General features: G+C 43.6%; 1 pseudogene; it reads left to right on the top strand.

The window, feature by feature from the left end:
* Window positions 1-13959: 13959 nt before the first annotated feature.
* On the top strand, window positions 13960-14336 carry LOC118584817 (annotated as a pseudogene).
* Window positions 14337-24138: the final 9802 nt, after the last annotated feature.

Below are 24138 nucleotides of genomic sequence, written 5' to 3'. Positions count from 1 at the left end.
TCCCTATGGTCTCATGGGGACCAATTACACTCAAACTAGCACAGGACCTCACTGGCCAATAATCCCAATAGAGGTAACCCATTCCTGCCATGGGGCTTTTTATTTAGTATTTTGTATTCCAATGGTTTTCACATATTTACTACCCTTCCATTTCCAGAGTGAACTCCATTTAGTCATAGTATATTATTATTTTAGTGCTGTGGAATCACAATTGCTGTATTTCTTGAGGATCAATAGTCATAAGGGATGCAAATTTATCTGTTCTTGTAATTTCTTTGTTTTATCTCAGTTTAATCAGGTTAATCTTGGCCTCACTGACTAAGGAAACATTCTCCTCTCTTCAGTTTTTTGGAAGAATTTGAGGAAGGAGGAATGATGTCACGTTGTCAACTGGATAGAATCTATACTCACCTTAGAGATGAGCTTCAAGGCATCACTGTGAGGAATTATCTAAATGAGAGGAACTTAGGTGAAAAGACCTATCATGAGTGGCACCGTTCCATGGGCTGGGGTCCTGGGCTGCATAAAAAGGAGAAAGCCAGCTAATCGTGCACACTTGTTGCTGTGTTTCCTGATGATGGCGATGAAGACCCTGTCGTTATTCCTTTGCCACCGTGATGGACTGCTTCATCTACTACTCTGAGCCAAATTAAACCCTTCCTTCCTGAAGCTGCTTTCCTCAGGTATGTTGTCATAGCAACAAGAAAAGTAACCAGCCAGGCAGCTGTGGCACATGCCTTTAATCCCAGCACTTGGGAGGCAGAGCCAGGCAAATCTCTGTGAGTTCAAGGCCAACCTGGTCTACAGAGCAAGATCCAGGACAGGCACCAAAAACTACCCAGAGAAACTCTGTCTTGGAAAACCAAAAAAGAAAGGAAGGAAGGAAGGGAGGGGAGAGAATGAGAGGGGGGGAAGGAAGGAAGGAAGGAAGGAAGAAACAAAGAAACAAAGAAACAAAGAAACAAAGAAAAGAGAAGTAACCAATAAATGTGGGCGGGCAATAATTAATCTCCTGGTTGATTGAATTCACTAGTGAAACCATTTGGAGAAAGGTTTTTCTCTATTTGGGGGCCTTTGGTTACTGACAACCCTCTCCTGAGCTGTAGGTCTCTTCTCAGTTTCTTCCTGATCAGCCTTAACTGGGCATGCGTTTCTGCTTAGAAGTTGTTTGTTTCATCTAAATCACTTAGTTTTAAGAAGACAATTGCTCTTAGTACTGTCTGCCATTTTTATTTCTATAGAATCAGTAGTAATGTGACTTCCTTCATTTTAAAGAAAATCTTGGTAATGAGTTTTTACTTTCTCTTAGCTAGCTTAGTAAATTCTTTCAAACAGCCAACTTTGGGTTTCATTGGTTTGTCTTTTTTGTGTTTTGCTGATATCAATTTAACTGCCTCAGGTCTATTGAACCGCCTCCATCCTTTGGCTTTCAGTTTGTCTGTGTCGCTTGATCTGTCATGAGTCTGATGAAAAGTACACAGTTAGGTCATGTGTTCGAAACCACCCTCCCAATGTGAGCCTTTTCTTTGGGAAGTTTAATACATTTACATTTAGAAGTGATCACTGAGAAGGAAGATACTTCTGCCGTTGTATCTGTTTTCTCTTTTACCTAGTCGTCTTCATTTCCTTTACAGCTACCTTTGATTTTTAGGAGAATCCAGTTCTATCACTTTTTGCTTACTTGATGTTTTGATGACATATTTTCAATTTCCTATCTCCTTTTGTGGATAGTCTACAAGCTGTGTGCACACACGTGGCTAACATGGAAGTTAGCTTCCACGTCTAAATGTGCGACAATCTGTTCTGAATTGATACAAAATTAGCCCCAGTCACAAAAGCTGTATACAAAAGCCATAGAGTTGTAGAGCTCCATCCTTGTCCCTCATTATTAGTGTCCCAAATTGTATCTTTGTATATTTTATTATAACTACCATATTTATGATTATTCTGTTAGTCTCTTGAATCATATAAAATAAGAAGTATAACTACATACCCAAATAACAAGAGTTTTGCTTGGTGTTGCTTTAGACCCATGTGAGAGCTTGTTCTGGGACAAAATCTTAGAACATGGTTCAGGCTGACTTTGCACTCACTGCACTCCTGCCTCTGCTTTCCAAGTGCTGAGATGACAGACATTCACAGCCATGTTCAGGTTTAGTTGTTGTCTTTATATTTACTCAGATACTTGTAAGAGATCTTTACATTTCATACAGCTTTGAGTTACTCAACAGTCCCCATTCATTTCAATCTGAAGGACCCTATATAGCACGTGTCTAGAGTAAAATGTTGCAGACCTCTGTCTTCTAGGCATGCATGACATGGCTGCTGCTGTCCTGAAGTCAGAAAAGCCATGTATACCTCTGTGTGTTTGTGTATGTGTGCCTGTGTGTGTGTGTGCTTGTGTATGTGTGCCTCTGTTATGTGCCCCTCTTGTGTGTGTGCCTGTTTGCCTGTGTGTCTAGGTTCACATATGCCACAGCACACATAGAAGTCAGAGGCCAGTTCTCTCCTACTATCAAGTGGGTTCTGGGACTCAAACCTATTATCGGGCTTGAGGACAGCAGGTGCTTTTACCCACTGAGCCATCTCGGTGGCCTGAGAAAGCTGTCTAAATAAGAAATGAAAGAGCCTTGCACAGACCCCAATGGACTGTTTCATCTGGCTACCACATGCTGAAGTCCCCTTGAGTATCAGAAGGGGCAAGCATTACTAAGGAAACCGGCTACAAGAGTAGTGTTTGATGCCCAATTCACTGGGCTTGTAGGACTGTGTTCACAGGAGAACTGAAAAATAAGCCGGCTCAGTAAGGCTCTTGGGACCCAGATATGAAGCTTCAGTGGCTCTGCTGAGCCTTGTCAGTGACCAATACTCTTTATAAAGTAGGAGACCCCTGGCAGATCTGAATGGCTTAGATCACTGTATAAGTGAGTTAATAAGTGTCTTAGTTAGGGTTTCTATTGCTGTGAAGAGACACCATGACCATAACAACTCTTATAAATGAAAACATTTAATTGGGGCTGGCTTACAGTTCAGAGGTTTAGTCCATTATTATCATGGCAGGACATGGCAGTCTGTAAGCAGACATGGTGCTGGAGAAGGAGCAGAGTTCTACATCTTGATCCACAAGCAGCAGGAAGAGACTGCCACACTGAGTAGGGCTTGAGCATCTGAGACCTCAAAGCCTACCCCCAGTGACACACTTCCTCCAACAAGGCCACACCTTCTCCAACACCCCTCCTAATAGCACCACTCCCTCTGAGTCAAGCATTGAAGCACGTGAGTCTGTAGGACCCATTCCTATTCAAACCTCCCCAGTAAGGCACCATGTTTTCAGGGAATGAGGAAGAAAAGAGAAAGCAGAAAAGGTGTCTATCCAGGTCATTCAAATGTAGAGAGACTTGACTTGGTTGAGAGTCCTCCAGGACGTTTAATAGAAAGCCAAATGCCCTGAGGAGCCTCTGGAAGGCTTTAGGGGCTCAGCAACTATCCACCAAAGGAGCAAAAGAAGGAGTAAATGACAATGGAAAGATCACGCTTGTCCTGAGTTGGGGGAGGGGGGGCAATTATGTCCCTCCTCAGCAAAGCTATGTACCTTTCTCACTGCAGGAAAGTATACTAGGGGTGGAGACTTCACCTTGCTTGGAGCCTTTTCCAGAGAGGTGGCAGCCATGGTGACAGCCAGAACCTGTCAGACCCCAGGAACTGATTCCAGCAGAGCACAGCTTTGTGCCCCTTGGCCCTGGACCAGGCCAAGTAGTGAAAGCTATTCCCGCTAAGATCCACGGCAGCCCCAAGGCAGCACTCCAGGATGAGAGGGCCAGATGGGTCATGGAGAATGTGGGTGGAGACAGTGTCTCCATCCATGATCTTATACCCTAGATGCTCTTTTAAGGAAACAATTGATTCAAGGGATGGGGTCTTTTCATGCTGTCTTAGCCCTTACTAATATTTTATGTGACTATCCCCTTAGTTTCCCAAGACCAATTGGCATTTGTTTGGAATGGGCCAATGAGCTCTAAGAGCCTACTCTCTATTAAAAAAAAAAAAAAAAAAAAAAAAAAAGTTTCATTATGTGATGCTAACTGCTTTAAAAAAGATTTTTATTAATTCTTTAAGAATTCCATACAATATATTTTATTTGTATTAACCCCTAACTCCTCCCCTGTAGTGCTAACTCTTGAATGTCTTACACATTTTGGGAAACACCTGAAAAATAAATTGAAGGATTTGAAATAAAGCACATTGACACCATGTGGGCAGAAGACACTTTCCAGGAGCCATAAGATTATTGAGGCAGTGGGGGGGGGGGGGGAAATCCCAGCACCTGAGTTCCCTACTGACATAAGCTAAATGGCCAGAGAGGACCCTGAGGCCACAAACCATAAAGGCTATTATCGCTACTATTAATAGCATGCCAGAACTAGATAACACTACCTGTTGTTGAAGACATCACATGCTTTGGTTGAAAGACACAAAGAAATCAGGCTAGGGGACAGTGAGATGACTCAGCAGGTAAAGGTGATTGCTTCTATCCCTGACAACCTAAGGTTGATCTCTGGAACCCACATGGTAGAAGGAGAATGTAACTCTAGCACGTTGTCCTCTGACTTCCACATATGTGCATGTACACATACATATGTACACATAGAGATGTAATTTTTTAAAAAATGAAAGAAATCAAGCTGGGACTAAGGTGGAAGCTTCCTCCCTGATGACTGGCTTTGTTAGAGCTAAAAGGCACTAAGAGGGATTTGTAACCAATAGTCCTTCTCAGCTGTGGACCCTGAGTGCTGCACCATCAACATTCCAGATGAAATGTGTTCACTTGTGTAATACTGGCACAATCGTTGTAGGTGCAGCCAACTGCCTTCTGGATTCAAGGCCTACTTGGCAGAGAGAGTACTCATGTCTGGTACTATAAACCAGGACAAAAGTATTTGGTTAAAGAGGTCATAAACCCTAAGAGGGGAAAGCAATTGCTATTGTTTTCTTGAGTGGATGTGACATACCTATCAAATTTCCTTCTTAACATTTGTGGTTTTCCCCATAGATTACAGTTCCTGTGTTGCTGGTCACACTGGCTTCTTTTTAGAGAGGGAAGCAGTTATTGCAGAGATTGCTAAGTGGTCAGAGTGTTAAGGGTAACTGACTATTGGATGTTCAGCCCTAAATGGAGCATCTATATCACTCTCACCAAACATTGCAGAAAGGGGAACAAAAAGAATGTAAGGGCTGGGTAAGAGGTAGAATGAATTTTTATCCTCAGAGCATAATGTGACTGTCTTTTCTATTGCTATGAAGAGACACCATGACCATGGCAACTCTTATAAAAAGAAACATTTCATTGTAGTAGCAGCTTACAGCTTCAATGGTTTAGTCCGTTACCATCATGGTAGGGAGCATGGTGCTGTACAGAGAGATATGGTACTGGAGAAGGAGCTGCTACACATTGATATGCAGGCAACAGGAAGTAAACTGAGACTCTGGCTGGTATCTTGAGCATATATGAGACCTCAAAGCCTGCCTCCACAGTGACACACTTCCTCCAATAAGACCATACCTACTCCAACAAGATCACACCTCCTAATAGCGCCACTCCCTTTGGGGGTCATTTTCTTCCAAACTACCACACTGACTGTTGCTATATTTAAATCGGAGTGAGACCATCACAAGTTTGGGCCTACTAACATCCCATCATGGAGAGTAGGGAGGGGCTCACAAGATGCATACGGCTGCACACACGTAGCTCACAAAGTGGTACACTGGGGGCTACAGAGAATTCATAAGGTGGCTACTGAGATGCACAAAGCTCTTTGCCCCACCCTCCACCACGGCTCTCCCACAAGGATGTGGGGGTTAGCAATTACTGGGAGGGTAGGGACTCTCCTTTAGTGGAACAGAAGCTTGTAAGTTGCCCGTGCTCCTGTAGGTAACTTTCACTCAAGCTTCGGTAAGTAACCCCAGTTAGACTTGGGTTGGTTCACCAAGCTAGACTTAAGCAGAAACTTGAAACAGGTGGTTATTGGTACGCTGTCTGTGGATAACAGACCTTTTATGTCCCTAGGAAAGTGAACAGAACAATGAATTCATCAGCTTCTGATCTTCTGGAGAAGTCTTCCTTTCCCCTCATTTATGGTTAATGGGTCTTTATTGATGGTAGTAATAGTGTTGGTGGTAGTTCATGTGTACCTTAAAGGTATCACCCACTGCCTTGCAACATCCTGGCTAGTTCATGTGTACCTTAAAGGTATCACCCACTGCCTTGCAACATCCTGGTTTTCCACTGAGCAGCTAGTTTGAGAATCCTTTACATAAGCAAATCCTTTCTCTCTTGTTGCTTTTAAGAATCTCTCTTTGTCATCCAGCAGTGTGATTATGTATCTTGAAGTGAGTCTCTTTGGGCTTATCTTAGCAGGTGGTTAATAACTTTTGAAGTTTGTATATCCAATTATTCAAATTTGGGAGGCATTTTGCTGTTATCTCTTTTTTGTTGTTTTTGTTTTGATTTTGTTTTTGTTGTTGTTGTTGTTGTTGTTGTTGTTGTTGTTCCAAACAGGGTTTCTCTGTATAGTTCTTGCTGTCCTGGAACTCACTCTGTAGACCAGGCTGGCCTCAAACTCACAGAGATTCCCCCTGCCTCTGCCTCCCGAGTACTGGGATTAAAGGTGTGCACCACCACTATCCTGCTTGTTATCTCCTTCTAAAAGACTTACTTTATATTTGTGTGTCTGTGTACGTGTGTGTGTGTGTGTGTGTGTGTGTGTGTGTGTGTGTGTACATGTGTGTATTGGCACCTGTGGAGACCAGAAGAGAGCCAGTGGATCCCCTGGAGCTGGAACACAGGCAGTTGGGAGCTTCCTGGCATGGGTACTGGGAACCAAACTCAGGTCCTATCTAAGAACAGCAAGCACTCTTAGCCGTGGAGCCAGCCCTCTAACCCCACTATTTATTTGAACAAGCTCATTTCCCTTTCTCTCCCTCCTTCTAGGACTCCCACAGGCCTAGTGATGATGGCATTCTTTTAAGTCTTTGTCTAGTAAATATGAAATCTCTACTTCATCAAGAATGGTTTGTGGGTCTGGAGAGGTGGCTCAGAGATTAAGAGCACTGCTTGTTCTTCCAGTGGTCCTGAGTTCAATTCCCAGCAACCATATGGTGGCTCACAACCATCTGTAATGAGATCTGGTGCCCTCTTCTGGCCTGCAGGCATACATGCAGCCAGAACACTATACACAATAGATAGATAGATAGATAGATAGATAGATAGATAGATAAATGTTGTTTTTTTTTAAAGAACAGTTTGTGTCACTTTATTTTCATCTTTCAGTGGGTTGTGCTTTCCTGCACATAGGATAACTTTGCTGTTGAAAATCAAATGCTTAATAAAAAAAAACAGCCATGACAGCCAACCTTTGCAAATTAATTAACAAAGGATGTCTTTCACTAATTTTCTAAGTTAGGGGACCAGAGGAGAAATCTTAAAGTCTTCTTAGGTCTTCTCTGATCACATGTTTTCAGGGCTGTATGTGAAGTTTTTTCTTTGTCTTTTTTTTTTTCAATTTAGTGTGTGTGTGTGTGTGTGTGTGTGTGTGTGTGTGTGTGTACATGAGTATGTATGAGTGCCTACAGAGACCAGTAGAGGGCATTAGATCCCTGGAGGTAGAGTTACAGGCAGTTGTGAGTTGCCTAAGGTGGGTGTTGAGATCTGAACCTAGGTCCTCTATGAAGAGCAGCAAGTGCTCTCAACCACTGAGCCATCTCTCCAGCTACTGTGTGTGCCCTTGGCAATGCCTCCCTTACATTTCCACCCTAGCTTCTCCTTAGATGACACTGCTTCTCCACCCACAAACTCTTGCTTGCCCTGAGTCTGAAGAACTTGCTCCTCATGCAGCATGCTGCTCCTCACTTGAGATCTGCATTAGGCAAAACAAGAGCTGGCCTTGTAAAGTCCTTGGAGAGGCTAGCAGCAGCAAACAAGAATGCTGTACTTTTTTTTGGGGGGGGGTTGGTTTTTTGAGACGGGTTTTGTGTAGCCCTGGCTGTCTCAGAGCTCTCTCTGTAGACCAGGCTGGCCTAGAACTCACAGAAATCTGCCTGCCTTTGCCTACCGAGGAGTACTGAGATTAAAGGTGTGAGCCACCACCGCCCAACCAAGAAATCTGTTCTTTCCAGTTTAGAGGAAGGAACTGGAAATCAGAATGCCACATCTCCAGACGTCTCTCCCTTACAGCAGCACTTGCCTGTGTGTGCACTAGCATCCTGAACTCATTGTGTAAGAGAACAAAGCCACTGACACCAAGGTGGTGATGCTAGAGATGGGCAAAAGAGCTTGTTTGAGATTTAATTAGGTTGAGCCATATAGTCGACACTTTTCATAGACCAAAGAGGCTGTAACGTTGGCCACTTTGTAGAACTCAACCTTTTGGAAGTAAGTTGGGACTCAAGACTTGCTGGTTAATTTGCGGCAGAGCGTTAATGAAATGGAAGGATGGTTTTGTGAGCCTTGCTGAGTAAGGAGGGCTGCCTGCTCAGTGCAGAGCAGAAGGAGCCCAACGGCCCCACTTCCCCAGCTTGCTTTCTTCTCAACTCCTCTGTCTCCCCCATCTTTAACTTCTCAACGGACACAATTACCATGGGTTACATGTTTACTATTAAACATGCATTTCTTCCACCTGGCTCCCTGTCTGACGTTTTAATGGTTTTGCTGGCTTAGCGTTTCATGGGCAGGGCACACAGAAAGAACATACTTTCAGCGCACAGTTTGAAGTCCTTGCACACTCCCTCAACATTAATGCCATAGCAACGCGCCCTTAACTTTTTATTTCTTTGAGTCCGACCCTCATCTGGAAGGGTTCTGGGCCACATTTTCAAGCACTTTGGTGCCGATTATCATGAGGCTCCTGAGTTTATGGAGGAAAGGCTGGGAACGCATGCTGGAGTCTATGCTCAAATTACTATCCTAAATGACTCCATGGGGGGTTTCCTTCAGGGGTCACTGAGAGCCTGAGCGGAATGTTTTTCCTTCTCCGATTTATCCCAGGCCTTGGGGCACGAGAACCATAAATACAGGTAATGTGTTTAATAGCCAGATTCTCTCGGCTCATTTTCCACCTCTCCCCAGCCCCAGTGATAGGCATGAAACTTCACAAAGCTAGTTGGAGACACACAGCCCTATTTCTGCAGAAGCCAAGAGATTCAGGTGGCTGAGTGGCATGGAAGGATGGCCTGAAGCTCAGGACCCTTTCTGGCTGTGGCAAGGAGGCCCAAGCTGCAAAGCACTGTCCTTGGGTAGCAAATTCCCGGTTGCTGGATGTACAAGCAGTATCCAGACCAGCACGACAGAGCACTTGCTCCTAGAGATGTGTGCATCTGATGGGAAACTGAACTATACGCTCCTCTGGGTGTCACTTTTGCTACCATGGTTCTAGTGACCCATGATCAAATTTCAAATGGAAAATTCTAGAAAGAAAAATCTCACACGTTTTAAGTTGCATGCCTTTGTGAATAGTATAAGGAAATCTTGCTCCTCCCTGTTGGTCACGAATCATCCTCGGACCAGCTATCCTTGCTGTATCTACTACCTGTTGGCTAGCCACATGGTCAGCTGGCTCATTGCATCCACTATGAGGACATCTCAGCACTTGTGTTCAAGTGGCCATTACATGGAGCGTAAGTCTGTGTCACTTCATCATGTGGGCATCCTGTGGGGCAGAAGAAGGATGTGTGCAGTACAGTAAGGGGGTGGGGTGGGTGGAGAGCACATTCACATAGCGTGGATTATCATGCATTCTTACAGCTGTCTTGTCTTATTAGTTACTCTTCACCATGTTTAACTGATAGATGAAACTTCATCATAGGAATGTGCAGACTATTTGGAGCTCCGTTCTCTCACAGTTTCAGGTATCCACAAAGGTCCCCAAGACAGTCATTGTGGTACACACTTTTAATACTGGTACTCAGGAGGCAGAGGCAGGTAGACCTCTGTGAGTTCAAGATTACCCTGATCTACACAATGAGTTCCATGTCAATCAGGACTACATACATAGTGAAATCCCACATTAGAAAAAAAATCACTCCAAAGAAGAGGGACAGATTCATAAACCATAAAGCATATAAAAACAAACAAACAAAAAAACAACCTTTTTCGAGACTAATCCCATCACTGTTTTCTTCTAGAACTTACCATCAATGGGAGCTAGCCTGAAGGACACAGCAATAACCAGGAGGTACACATGAAGTACGCCCTTGAAAAGCATCACTCCAGTGCAGTGACACATAAGTCATTTTCAGCAAGGTAATGACCATAGTTGTGGCTATGGAGTGTTTGGCTAGGACCTTCAAGCAGACGCGTCCAGACCCTTTGAGGTCAAATATCCCTTTACAAGTGATCCCACTCGGGGTCCAAGTTTGCATAAGCTGCCCAAGCATCTGCAGCTGTTACCTGTAGTTCAAGGACTATACTCTTAGCAGTGTCTCTGTTTAAGACTCTTACAAGGCCAAGTGAGTGTGCAGGTCCTGATAGCCATGTCTCATGCACCAACCCTCAGTGCACAGAGCATAGCGCACAAATGAAACCCAAGATTAACTACCTGCCATGGGCAGATGTGGGGTCTAGTTGCAAACGATAAATAGTTGTGCTGGAAACAGAAATAGGAAGCCGGGGAGGGACTTAGACGTGACATCTAAGCTGTGTGCACTTCAAAACCTGGGTCTCACTGTGTGTTTTTTAAGTCATTTTGACTTTCTGATTCTTCATCTGCTACAGTGCTTCTCATACAATTTCTGTGAAAAGTTCTAGTGTTCTGTATCTTCAGTGCTCAAAATATACTGTGGGATTTAGTACTGTGGGGCTTTGGAGCTTATGGAACACATATAATGTGGCTAAGAGGTAGATTTTTAATTTCAGTAAGTTTAATGATTTTAAGTTTAAGTAGCCTCATGTGGCTGGCGAGTACTATATTGAGCAGCATAGCGCTACCTTGTTAGGAAATGGTATGCCCTGTCAGAATGTGTATACATTTTGCCTCAATACCTGACATGAAGTAATATAGTAGTGAGATGTCCCTGGGAACAACGCACACAGCTTTGCCCTGTCTGGTTGCGAGGCACTGAATAAAACACTTAACTGCTTGGGGCCTCAGTTTCCTCATCTGTCAGCTGCAGACAGTAACAGTTTCCCCATTCACAAGGTTGCTTAAGAACAGAATGAGACATTAGACTGACTGTCTGAAGTGACTGAGCAGATCCTGACTCTGTCAGAGCTGTTAATGGGGCAGCATATGTCAGCATCCTGGGGTTACACCAAGTCCCCAGCACCTGAAGCTTTACCGTGGCTTTCACAGAATTGTTGGGAGACCAAGACCCAGGAAGGGCCATGGCTTCCCACCAAAACAGTCCTAGAAATGGAGGGAGTTGAGCACTGGCTCCATAGGAGCCTCTCTGTGTCCTTCCTTCCCAGCAGCCATCTTGGTCTATGATGTATGACTGGGTCCACTTCCCTGTTTACTGTCCACATTCTACAAACTAACAAGTGGACGCTCCGTGAGACCGGGTCCATCTTGTCCAGAGCTGAAGTCTAGTCCTCATGACAGCTAGGACAACTTGTGAAGGCTACTGTCCCACAGTGTGACAGCAACACCAAGCTGCAGCCTCCTCAAAGTTGGACACTTGGATTCCTCCTTGAGTCTACGTAGCACCAACCACTCAGCGGCCATCTGCTTAGCCACTGGAGGGGCTTTGAGTTCTCATCTGTATGGTTCTGGGCCCCAGAGATGAGGATGGTGATGAATGGTGGTCAAGGTTGCCTTGCAACATCTCCAGAACCAGGAAGCCTGTGGCTTCCTAAAGCAGCCTGCTGTTTCTCTGGAGGTCTGTGTCAGGTAGACTTGTTCTTCAAACACAGATTTGAACCCAGATGATTTATGCCAGGGCTGGGGTTATCTTATGGCATCATACATACTGAGCCTGCATCCTCTGCCAAGTCAGAGTCTCCAGCTCACAAGCATCATATCTCTGAATCTTCTGAGGGTTTTTTTGTTTGTTTTTCCTTTTTTGTTTCTTCAAGACGGAGTTTCTCTGTGTAGCCCTGGCTCTTCTGGAACTCACTCTGTAGACCAGATCCACTGAGATCCTCCTGCCTCTGCCTCCCAAGTGCTGGGATTAAATGTGTGTGCCGCCGCCACCACCACCCAGTTTTTCTGAGATTTTTAAGTCAAGGTCAAACATGTTTATTCTTCATTTGGTCTCCTAAAAGCAGACAGTGATATCCAGGGGTAGGAGAAAAGAAGGAAGAGACCAAGAGACAGCAGCTAGGAAGTCTGAACACAGCACACAGTTGATAGTGCTGCCAGAACTGTTACTTTCAACGTGTTTTCAAGCCAGACAGTCTGGCTTTCCAAAACATGCCTTTCTCAGTCATGTTTGGATGCGCACATTAAAAGAAAAACAAGCTTGTATCCTTGGTCCCAGCCACATTTCCACATGAATGCATTCATTAGATTTGTGCTGAGAGAACAACTTGGTCTCTGTCACTCCTAAGATTCCAGACTCCAGGGAGAATATTAGGTGCCATGTGGATGCGCGCACGTGTGTGTGTGTGTGTGTGTGTGTGTGTGTGTGTGTGTGTGTGTGTGAAATCTGGTTATAAAAATGGGTTCTTCTTCTAAAAACATATCTCTGAAAATGCTTCTAAATGGTACAGAGCCAGTGACCCATATCAATAGGCCCAGGATGATGACGCCAGACCAAATGACCCAACATCCTTGATGTCTGGAAAACAATGAATCTTATGAAAAACAAAACTATGCTTCTCTTGCTTCTGAGGAGCCCCTGGTGGTTACCTGACAGTGCTGAATGGAGGAAAGAACAGCAAACCCAGCCAATGTCCCTCAGGTGCCAAGCTACTGACTTAACATATCTAACAGAGCCCCATGAGCTACTCACCAAGACTTCACTGGTCAGATCTAGGGCCCTGGGCTGGGCAGGTTCAAAAGACCAGGAAGCCAGAGGAGTATGCATGCCATTGTATGTGCTAGCTGAATTTTTATGATGTAGAATAAAAACTGCGTATTCAGCTGGAGACCATGTATGCTTGAATACTAGGTTATTTTTCCCTAAAATTACTTATTGGATAAAACAAAGTTGGATATATTTAAAGCTGTATAAGGGTTCTCATTTTATAAGAGACTCTCTCCAATACTTCATTTTGAACAAACAGTGCTAGTTTAGGAGAACTAAAGCCTAAAATTGCTTCAACTATCTGGCCTGGGGTGCTAAGAGAGGTCACCCAGCACGAGCACTAAGGGAAAACACTAAAGACAGAGGCTCTTCTTGGGGCTATGAACTTCAGAGTAAGTTCTGAATGCTGTTGTATACGGAGCTTAAGTGATTGGTTCAGAAAGCCATGGAGCAAGCCGTTAGTGCTGAGGATCATGGATGCGCTTGTGCATTAGGATACAGTTGCCAGAGGTGACAGCATCATTCACAGACTAAGGCAGGCAGTCCATAGACACAAGGAGGACCTTTGTAATAAAAATAAAAGAAAACACAACTATAAACATATATGAACCCCAAAAGAGAGCCTAAAATGTACAAAGCAACAACTGACAAAATTGAAGAGAAAACAATGTAATAATAATAATATTTTTATATATTTATAATATATATTATAATATTTATATTATATATAATTCATATATATAATTTATTTTGGTTTTTCGAGACAAGGTTTCTCTGTGTAGTTTTAGTGCCTATCCTGGATCTCGCTCTGTAGACCAGGCTGGCCTCGAACTCACAGACATCTGCCTGGCTCTGCCTCCCAATTGCTGGGATTAAAGGCATGCACCATTGCCGCCCAGCTAATTATTTATAATATTAATAATTATATCTATGTTTCTCTTTCACCAGGATCTGCCAACATGAGTCACATCCACACCAAGGCTTTGAAGTTACACCAACACTATGAAGAAGGCAGCCTGGATCATCATCAAGAAGTACTACACACACTTGGTTAAGGCCTTCCACACCAACAGCCGTGTGTGCACAGAGAGCGCCGTGATCCCTGGCAGGTGACGTCACCCCACCAATGAAGCCGATTCAGAGAGGTTCTGGGAGCACTAGTTCTATCAAGTTGCAAAAGGGGCCGAGACAGGGAAGGCTAATTATTATACAGGAATAAATATGTTCCTGAGGCCTCAGCCCTGGGTCAGGAGACCTCTGAGGTGCATTCTGACACTAAGGAAATGCTGAAACTTCTAGACTTCCACAGCCTCTCCCATCTGCAGGTCACTCAGCCTACAGTTGGGATGAGTTTCAAAATACCACATGGAACTATTTGAATCTGTTCTATAATGTGTTCAATAAATCTGAGGACAGCTAAAAATAATAACATTATTGTTATTTAATTACTTAAATAATAATGTCACAAAGTAATTATTACTAATTAATAGTTATTAATAATAATGTCACTGGTATTATTGAATAATTAATAATGATGTCACTATACATTGTGTAAAAAGAATTTAAGCAGAAGATCTACAAGGAGCTAGGAGACACAGAAAACACTCTGAACCACTATCCCTGACAGACATCTATACAAAACTCTCCACCCCAAGATGGCACAAGACACGTTATTCTCAAGCAGACACGCAGTATTCACCAAGGTACACCATGTGACGGCTCCTATATTGGATCGCAGAGCTTCTGAAAAGATTGAAATGACGCACAGACTGTTCTTTGACTCTGATGAAATGCCTTTAAAAAGAAGAAACAAAACAGACCTGAACAAGCCATGTATGTTTAGAAATCAACCCTCTCCCCACTAAACAATGGCCAACAAACAAACCATGAGGGAAATATGAAAACACTTAGAGACGAATAGAGATGAATTGAGTCTGCAATCCACAAAAACTAACTGGGTAGAGCTAACACTGCTAACAGGGAACTTGGTAGTTATAAACAGCTCTTTAAAAAGGTATAGGGCTGGAGAGAGATGACTTGGTAGCTAAAGACGCTTCTCTTGCTTTGCTTCACAACACCACGTGATGACTGACAACCTCCTGTATATCTATGTACTCAAGCCTACCCATAAAGAAATACAACTTAAAATAAAGAACAAAAATATTTTTTAATGATCCCGGGGATGGAGAGATGGCCCAGCTCTTGCAAAGGATTCAGGTTCAGTTCCCAGTACCCACAACCAATTCCAATTCCAGCTGCAATTCCAAGGAATCCAATACCCTCTGTCTTCCTTGGGCACATACGTGGTACACACACATACATGCAGGCAAGTACCCACACACATAATTTTTTTTTTAATATCTTACAAGAATATCTAAAAATGGATGACTTAAAGGTCTATCTTGAGAAACTGGAGAAAGAGCAGATGAAACCAAAGTGACACGAGAAAGGAAGAAAGATTATGGGGAAATGAATGAATCCCAGCTTAAAAAAAATAACAGAAAAATCAGTGAAGTCAAAGGTTGGTTATTTGAAGAGATCAACCAACCTGGCAAACCTTTAGTCAAATGAACAAGAAAAAAGAGAAGACTCAAATCCTAGAGCCAAGAATGGAACAGTGAGATTGCTCCTCCCCTCCGGGAAAAGTACAGCACCTATGCCTTCCACAGATACTGCTTCTAAAGCTGAAGCACAAAGGTAAAAGAACAGTAGCCAATAATATTGTTTTAATAAGTTATTTATTCTTATTTTGTGTACATTGATGTTTTTTCTGCATGCATGTCTATCTGACGGCATCAGATTTCCTGGAACAGGAATTACAGACAGCTGTGAGCTGCCATGTGGTTGCTGGGAATTGAACTCAGGACCTCTGGAAGAGCAGCCAGTGCTCTTAACTGCTGAGCCATTTCTCCAGCCCTCAACCATCTCTCTAACCCCCGCCAATAATCTTGAAAAGGAAGGACTGATACTCCTTTGCTCCAAGACACCACAGGTGTCAGAATGGCTGTGTATCCATCTGATTCCCATCTGTTTTCAACACATAGTCTCCCAGGTCCCAAATGAGTCTGAGCATATTTACTGTAGGGAGATTTACTGTAAGAAGGCATTGCATTCCATAACTGCCTGCTTCTTGATGACACAGATACCATCTGTCCCTCTCAGAACCCTAGGACCTAAGAGAATGCCCAAAGAGAAAGAACCATTAATATTTTAGATAGATACAGGGCACATGGGTGGGTGAATGATGGCTTTAGAGCAATTTGCCTTTGCACAGCTGTCGAGGCAGATTGATATCCTAGATGGTTAACCCAGAAAAAACTCTCAACTGAAAATCCAGAAGACTCCATCTCCAACTCCTCCATGTACCCCTATCTAAGTAGTATGGTGACATTACAATCAATATCAAGTGGAATATTCATGGGTTGTAATAAATGGTCATCTGCCTTAGTGAAGGTTTCTATTGCTGTGAAGAGACACCATGACCATGCAATACTTATGAAGGAAAACATTTAATTGGGGTGACTTACAGTTTCAGGGGTTTAGTCCACTGTCATCATGGCAGGACATGGCAGCATGCAGGCAAACATGGTGCTAGAGAAGGAGCTGAGAGTCCTACATCTTGATCTGCAGGCAACAGGAAGGAGTTGTCTACATGAAGCATAGCTTGAGCATAGGGGACCTCAGAACCCACTCCCACAGTGACACACTTCCTCCAACAAGGCCACACCTACTTGAACAAAGCCACACCTCCTATTAATTGTGCCACCCCCTATGAGCTTATGGGAGCCAATTACATTCAAAGTACCACAGCATCTAAATGTCCTCTAGGTATTAGGTTGTTATCCTAGGAGTAAGTGGGTTTGTCCTTCCTTGTCCAGTACATTAGGTGGAATTAACCCTATATCTTAAAAGCCAATTTAGAAGAACTCTTCATCAAATCTTTCAAAACAGCCTAACTACTACTATCTAGACATAATATCCTAATCTTGCTAACATCCTAGCACAACTCAGAGCCCCCTTTTGTAAGAAGTTTATACAGTGGCCCATTAATACTCAGAGTGTATTTTGGGGCAAAAATAATTTAATCTTCCCCCAATACTGTCACCCTGTAAAGTAGCCCTAAATTTAATTTTCTTTCTTTTCTTGGGGGGGGGGGGCAGTTGAGACAGGCTTTCTCTGTGTAGCCCTGGCTGTCCTGAAACTTGCTGTGTAGGCCAGGCTGGCCTCAAACTCACAGAGATGTGCCTATCCCTGCCTCCTGAATGCTGGGATTAAAGGCATGGGCCACCACCAACATTTCATTTTTTTGTTACCAACAGAAAAAGACATTGTAGATAGGTCTTATGGAGTGCCTAGAGTTTGAGAGAGCCATGTGGGTAACCGAAAAGACATGGCAACTTCTTCTGGTCATCAATGTCACTGCACCACAGAAAGGGAACTCATAGCTCACCTCTGACGCTCCATTTCTAAGAGAGTCTAGTCCAAAATCAGATTCTTTCTTGGAGATTTCAACACAGAAAATGGCTTACTCTAATTTCAGAATTTTAAATCTGTTTTGTTTTTGACTCAGTCATTCAGTCTCTTGTTCTGATTCAGCATGAGAGGTGTGAGCAGGGCTGACTTCCACACAATGCATAGGAGGAAAGAGCAATACCATCATTTAACGCTTGTTCACAGATTCTCAAAGTTACTTAATTGTCTGGCTATTGAGGCAGCAGTCTACTTTGCATGATAATTTTTTTTTTTCTAGGAATGATAAAGACCACACAGACCCTCAACTCTGGCATCATGGAAAAAAAAAAAAGCATAGCCCTTATTAAGGAAAGGCAAATCAGACTTATTAAGTAAGAAAGTTAGACATTTTCCCACTAGTCTCCTAGGACTCATTTTTATTATTCTAGAAATGCTGTAGTTAAAATCATCTATATCTTGAATCTACTTTTTTGAAGTACCACTTCATAGCAATTCTGCAGGGAGTTTTCTTTCAATTACCATTTTAAAAAACTTTAAAAAACTGAGACTTCAATGCAAAATAGGATTAGGATTTATCTTTTCCCTTTTTTGATTTTTTTTAGTATGTAAAGACAGAATTGGACACTGCAGTCAGAGAAGAAACGTGGCTTTTTGCTGTGGCTGTGAGACAGCTTGGCTGTGGAAATATACACATGAATTGTATAGGCCCCTTAAAGGCTGCTTTCTGTATGGGTTTGGCTGCTGCAACCAAGGCACATTTTTAGGGTGTTTTTATTATTTTGTTTCAGTGCTGGAGCTGAACCCAGGGTTCCATGCCAGGCAAGAACTGTAGCACATCCCCAGCCATATCTATGAGTGAATTTTAGCTGCAGTACACACCCTGGGCCAGAGGGCAGGAGAATCTCACCGTGGGGAGCCAGATGAGCTAACCAGCACACTCCAATGCTCTCACTGCCTGACCAGCTGTGTGCCTGTGTACACATTAAAGGGTGATTGAAATGCCTGGCTCCCTGGGAACTAAAGAGACAGAAGATTAACTGGCAGCCTCCAGTAGGATCACCCAGAAACATGGAAAGGGGCAGAGATCTGGAACTCCGGTAATACTGGTACTGCCTTTCCAGAATCTCAGGGGAGGCCTCCTGCCCCATGTTTGCCTCTTCTGTGCTAGACTTTTTTTTTTTTTAAATAGATGGGCCTTCTGAATCCAAGGCTGGCCTCAGTGTAGCTAAGGATGGTCCTGAGCTTTTGGACCTTCTGGGTCTTCCTCCTGAATACAGGTAAAGAATGTACACAATGCCTGGACCCTTCAAGGACTGGCAGCCTTCACCTAGAATTTAATAGGAAGATTTGTTTCCATTATGCTTGTTTTTCTATTATCTCCTTTTGTGAAAACTGATTTCGACCTATGAGTGAATAAAAATTCACTTTCCAAAAAAAATGTATAAAATAAATTTAGTGAATCAGAAGGAAAATATTAAGCACATAAGAGTCTAAGAAGTTCGTAGACATGACAAAAATCTTTAGAACAACACACACATGTGACTTAAGTATATTTAGGAAGACCTAACCAGCTCAGCCATGGTTTGGATAGGAAATTGTCCCCAGGCTCCTGTGGTTAAGGTTTGGTCACTGGCTGGTGATGCTACTTTGGGAAGTAATGGTACCTTTGAAGAAGTGAGGTATAGCGGAGGGAAGTGGGCCACTGCACGCCTTTAAGATTGTCCTCTCACTATCTCCCCCCCACACCTCTTCCCAGCCATCTTGAGTGGACATCTCAGCTCGGCACATTCCCTGTCACTCTCATGCTCTGTTTCCACTTCCTGTGACAATGGAGCCAGTGACAGTGGCTCAGTCAGACCTATAAAACTATGAGCCCAAAGCCATCCTTCCTCCTTTTGAACTGCTTCTCCCAGGCATTTAACAGGGGGATGAGAGCCTGGTGAACACACCTACCAGTGAAGGCCAGCACAAGGCCACCTGCTCTCTGGTGTGTAGAGCCTATGTAGTACTTGTTCAGGTCATGCCATACTCTGTCAATTCTCAGACAGAGGGGCAGAAGGAATATAGTGTCCAGTCCTGATAAGTGTGCTAAAACCCTAGGGATAGAGCAGGGAGACAAAAAACCGCCATGGGGATTCTAAATCTGGCCAACAGGGAACTCACTTAGGGAATCTGTCTGTAGGGTTAATTCTGCTTCAGGAGGTAACACTCAGCTCCAAAAACAGCCAAACTCTAGACTTCAGGCTCTCTCTTCTTGCGGCAATCTGCCCATGGCTCCAATAAAAACAGCTCGGGTCAGGCATCTTGGCTCAGTGTCAGCCTCCAGGGAAGAACCTTGAAAGATGTGTGTGTGTGTGTGTGTGTGTGTGTGTGTGTGTGTGTGTGTGTGTGTGTGTGTAGCTCTACCCTTTGGTACCCATCTCTGAGCACTGGCAGAGATGGGTGGGTACCAAAGGATAGAGCTACAAGGCTTCATGGGACTAATAATCTTCAGCATCCCTGTTCTTTTTGATGGATGTTTGGGTTAAGGTTGGCAGTGCCACCCCAGGAAGGAAACAGGGATCAAAACAGAGATTCTGAAATATGACACTGTGGAGAATTTGAAGCAGAGAACACAATATTGTGGGAAGTCACCAAGTGACTGTAGGCTATGCTGGAGTTCTTCTATCTCTACTCAAGAGATCTGTGGCTCTTTTCCACCCCAACTCCAGACTCTGCCAAGTGCCTTCTAGGAAGCAAAGTCACCTCCAGTTGCAAATAATTGGATTAAAATGCTCCTAGGAGATTTTTGCACAATGTAAAGAGTGTGTAGATGAGGAAAGTATTTCACCTTGTTGCTAAGGGATGCAAGAATTGAAAACACTGACTAGACAGTGAGTTTACACCATAGGGCTTCTGGTTATACCAAGAGCCTGCCACACAGCAGGTACTCAGTGCGCTTTTACTAAGGTAACCAGAGATGCTGTGGGCCAGCCAGCAGCCCTCCCTTGGTTCCTTTTCTTCACTTGTTAGCAAAACCCAAGCTACCATTTGTATCCAAAGACTCCTTAACAGTCTCTAAGACTCAAAATGATGAAGACAAGACAAGCTTCCTGTAACAGCGGCTTTAAAGGGTTTCAATTCTACCCATCCAATTAGAAAGATGGTCAATGATGCATGCTAGGGAAGTAAACGGAGTAAGCTGCAGGGGAACTTGGGAGGGTAACATGCAGTTAAATATAGAAAAGAAGGGAAATGAATTATGTCTGCATTGGATGACTGTAGTTTGTGTTCTATATGAATCATCTTTATTCTGCTGGTTTGGGCTAGTGGGGTACAATATGGTTCCTGCATTATAAAGTAGACTTTATATAAATGTGTAAGAACTGAGTCATGTGAGAGTTTGCTTGGCTCAGAGACAATCAAGGCTGGCAGAAACAAAGGGGAAAAGAGAAGAAACGATTTTAAAATGATGAGATTAAAAAAAAAGAAATGGGCAGCGGTGGCACAGGACTTTAATCCCAGCACTCAGGAAACAGAGGCAGACGGAACTCTGTGAGTTCAAGACCAGCCTGATCTACAGAGTGAGATCCAGGACAGGCTCCAAAACTACACAGAGAAACTCGGTCTCGAAATAAAGAAAATGGTGTGGATATACTGGCCACTCTAACAGCCCCAGTCTCTGTGTCTCAGTGAATACCTTGCCCTAGGAAGTTCAATCATAGCCCCGTTTAGGGGCTTTATGCTTCATGACTTGACCCCCAAAAGGTCACATTCTAGAAGCAGGTTATGGTGGTGTCAGGTGGAGCCTAGAGGCATTAGGGGATGGGGACAGGTAACTAGGTCTTTACCAGGAAATTTTTTTTTTCTCCCTTGGGAGTGCATTCCTTCACACTCACAGGCAACTTCTATATAGCTCCAGTTGGTTGGTTAGCTAGTTGACCAGATGGTTGGTTGATTTGGTTTGGTTTTTGGTTGGTTGGTTTTGGAGGGCTGTGAGGGTTTGTTTGGTTTGTGGGTTTTTGTTTTTTGTTGTTTTTTTTAAATTGGGTTTTTATTTTATTTTGAATTTTGTTCTGAGATAGGGTCTCACTCTATAGCCCAGGCTAGCCTAGAGCTCACTATGTAAACCCAGGCTGACTTTACAATTGTAGTGATCTTCAGTGTCCCAAGCACTGGGATTACAGGCCTGAGCCCCATGCCCAGCTTGCATGTGTCTTGATGCTATCTATTAGATTTTCACCAGAACCATTCACATATCAACTCCACACTCTCAGACCTTTAGAACTCGGGCCAGTCAATCTCTGTGAAGCCCCCAGACTCTGGTACGTTGTCACAACAGCATAACATAGACTGACATACGTGCTCTGACAGCACCTTCTTCCATCATGGATAGAAATAACGTGGCTGGATTGATGGATATGATGGGAAAAAGCAATTGAAACAGTTGGGCCTAAAAGCATTTGGAGTTGTTTTCAAACACTTCACAATCAGTGGATGCCAGTCATTACTCATCTGCCCTGGTGTGGCAGCCACATTTGACATTGAACTTGGCCACTGATGTTTCTGGAAGGAGAAAATGACTCTGCTGGAGCTTCTGGCCTGAGGAGCAGGAGAAGGTAGGTCTTCAACACCCCTAGATGCAGTCATCAGCTGCAAGCCTGAGGTGACTGGGTGCACACTGGCTCCCTTGTCCTGTCTGACAGACAAGGCTTGAAATGAATGTTCTGTCCTGACTGCACCCCAACCCCCACAGCAAAGGCTCCTCTTTCCTTGGCCACTTTCCTTCTTCTCACATTCTTTTCATATTAAGTTTCATTGACTCATTTTCTGTGCATATGTGTGCATACATGTGGTAGAGTGCTCGCCACAGCACTCCTGTGGGGGTCAAGGAACAACATTAGGAGTTGGCTCTCTTCTTCCACAGTGCAGGTCCTAGGGATCAAACTTGGATTGTTGAGCTTGACAGCAAATGCCTTCACCTGCCTCCTCAAACTCCTCTCTTGGGATCTGTTTTTGGGGTAACCCAAATCATGGCTCTGATGTGTAACATGAATCTTAAAGAGTCTTGTTAATAAAACTCAAACCCGAGGCCAGTTATTGGGGTGACTGCTGGACGATCAGAGAAGCAGAACAAGCCACAGCTATCTCACGTTGCTAGTTCCTCAGGTGATCCTGTTTCCCCAGGCTGGAAGCTTCTGAGTCCTCCTCCACATGAATCTCAGCTGAACTGTGTTGCTCCAAGGCTTAACTAACTACATGCTTTTTCCCCCCTAGTTCCTGGTCCTCACGCCTTATATACCTTTTTCTTTCTGCCCCCACTCCCTGGGATTAAAGGCGTGGGTCACCATGCTTAGCTGTTTCTAAAGTGGCCTTGAACTCAGAGATCTGGCTAGCTCTGTCTCCCAAGTGCTGGGATTAAAGGTGTGTACCACCACCACCCAACTTCTGTTATGGCTTACTCTTCCCATTTTCTAGCCACCATTTCTGGCTCTGTTCTAGTGGCTGTCTGTTCTCTGCCCCCAGATATGTTTATTTCGGGGAACACACAATATTTCAGGGAACACAATACCCACCACATTTCCCCTGTTTTTGTCTAAAATTAAAAAAAGTTTATAACTAATACAAGAAAAATCATATCCAATAAGTATATACAATATACACAGTCAAGATTACATTAATGATGTGTAGTCTATTAACATTTGACAGATTCAGGTGAAAAACTCCATTATCTATAATAATGTCCAGTCCAGTAACATTTGATAAAACTCAGACAAAAATTTTTCATTACTTATCCTATCTTTTCTTTTCATAATAGATTCAGTAGTCTACCTTTTGTCATTTTTATATCTTCTCCTTTTTCTTTTTAGAGTAGATTCAGTGATCTACCCATTTATCCTATTATTTCTTTGTCTTTTTTTCTCAGGGTAGATTCAGTGATCTACCTCACTGATGTTTCTTCTAAATACTGCTATGTATGCTAGCACTGGAACCAGGGCCTTTTTCATGCTGCAGCATGAACCTGAATGCACCCAGTCCCGACTACTGCTTTTTGTTTGTTTGTTTGTTTTGTTTTGTTTCAAGGCAGGGTTTCTCTGTGTAGCTTTGCACCTTTCCTGGAACTCGCTTTGGAGACCAGGCTGGCCTCGAACTCACAGGCCTGCCTCTGCCTCCCGAGTTCTGGGATTAAAGACATGTGCCACCACCGCACGGCCCTGAATACTGCTTTTTTATACCTGTAAACTTAACCTTGCTGTTCCAATGAATACTTAGGGTGTATCAAGGGTCAAGATCCCGCAATATTTCTCAAGCCCTCTTCTCAAACACAACCAGAGGTGTGCCCTTTGCCATCCATTGGCTTTTAAGGCCCAGAAGACACTTGGTGACCCAAGCAGAAGACACTGATGGTCAGCTCTCTAAAGGCAGTTCAAAACCTTCCATAAAGTGTCTCAGCAGGTGAGTGCAAAAGGCAGAGTGAGGCCACCTTGCAGCCTCAGAGCCATGGGCAACCACTCAGCCAGGTGAACCATAGCTAATGCTGGGCATGGCATTTTTAAAGCAGCCCTTGATACGGGCTGGGCAGTAGAGCACACTGGTGGGCTGAATGTCTAGGAATGTCAAGCCATGGTCCCAGTGGTTGATTTGGGGATCTGTGTATCTAACACTATCCTGGTACTCTTCAAATCAGAAAAGAAAATGCCTCTGGGGCTCACCCTGCTTTCACTAGAG

This window comes from Onychomys torridus, chromosome 5, assembly GCF_903995425.1.
Source record: "Onychomys torridus chromosome 5, mOncTor1.1, whole genome shotgun sequence".
NCBI classification, from domain to species: Eukaryota; Metazoa; Chordata; class Mammalia; order Rodentia; family Cricetidae; genus Onychomys; species Onychomys torridus.
This window is presented reverse-complemented; position numbering and strand designations above follow the sequence as displayed.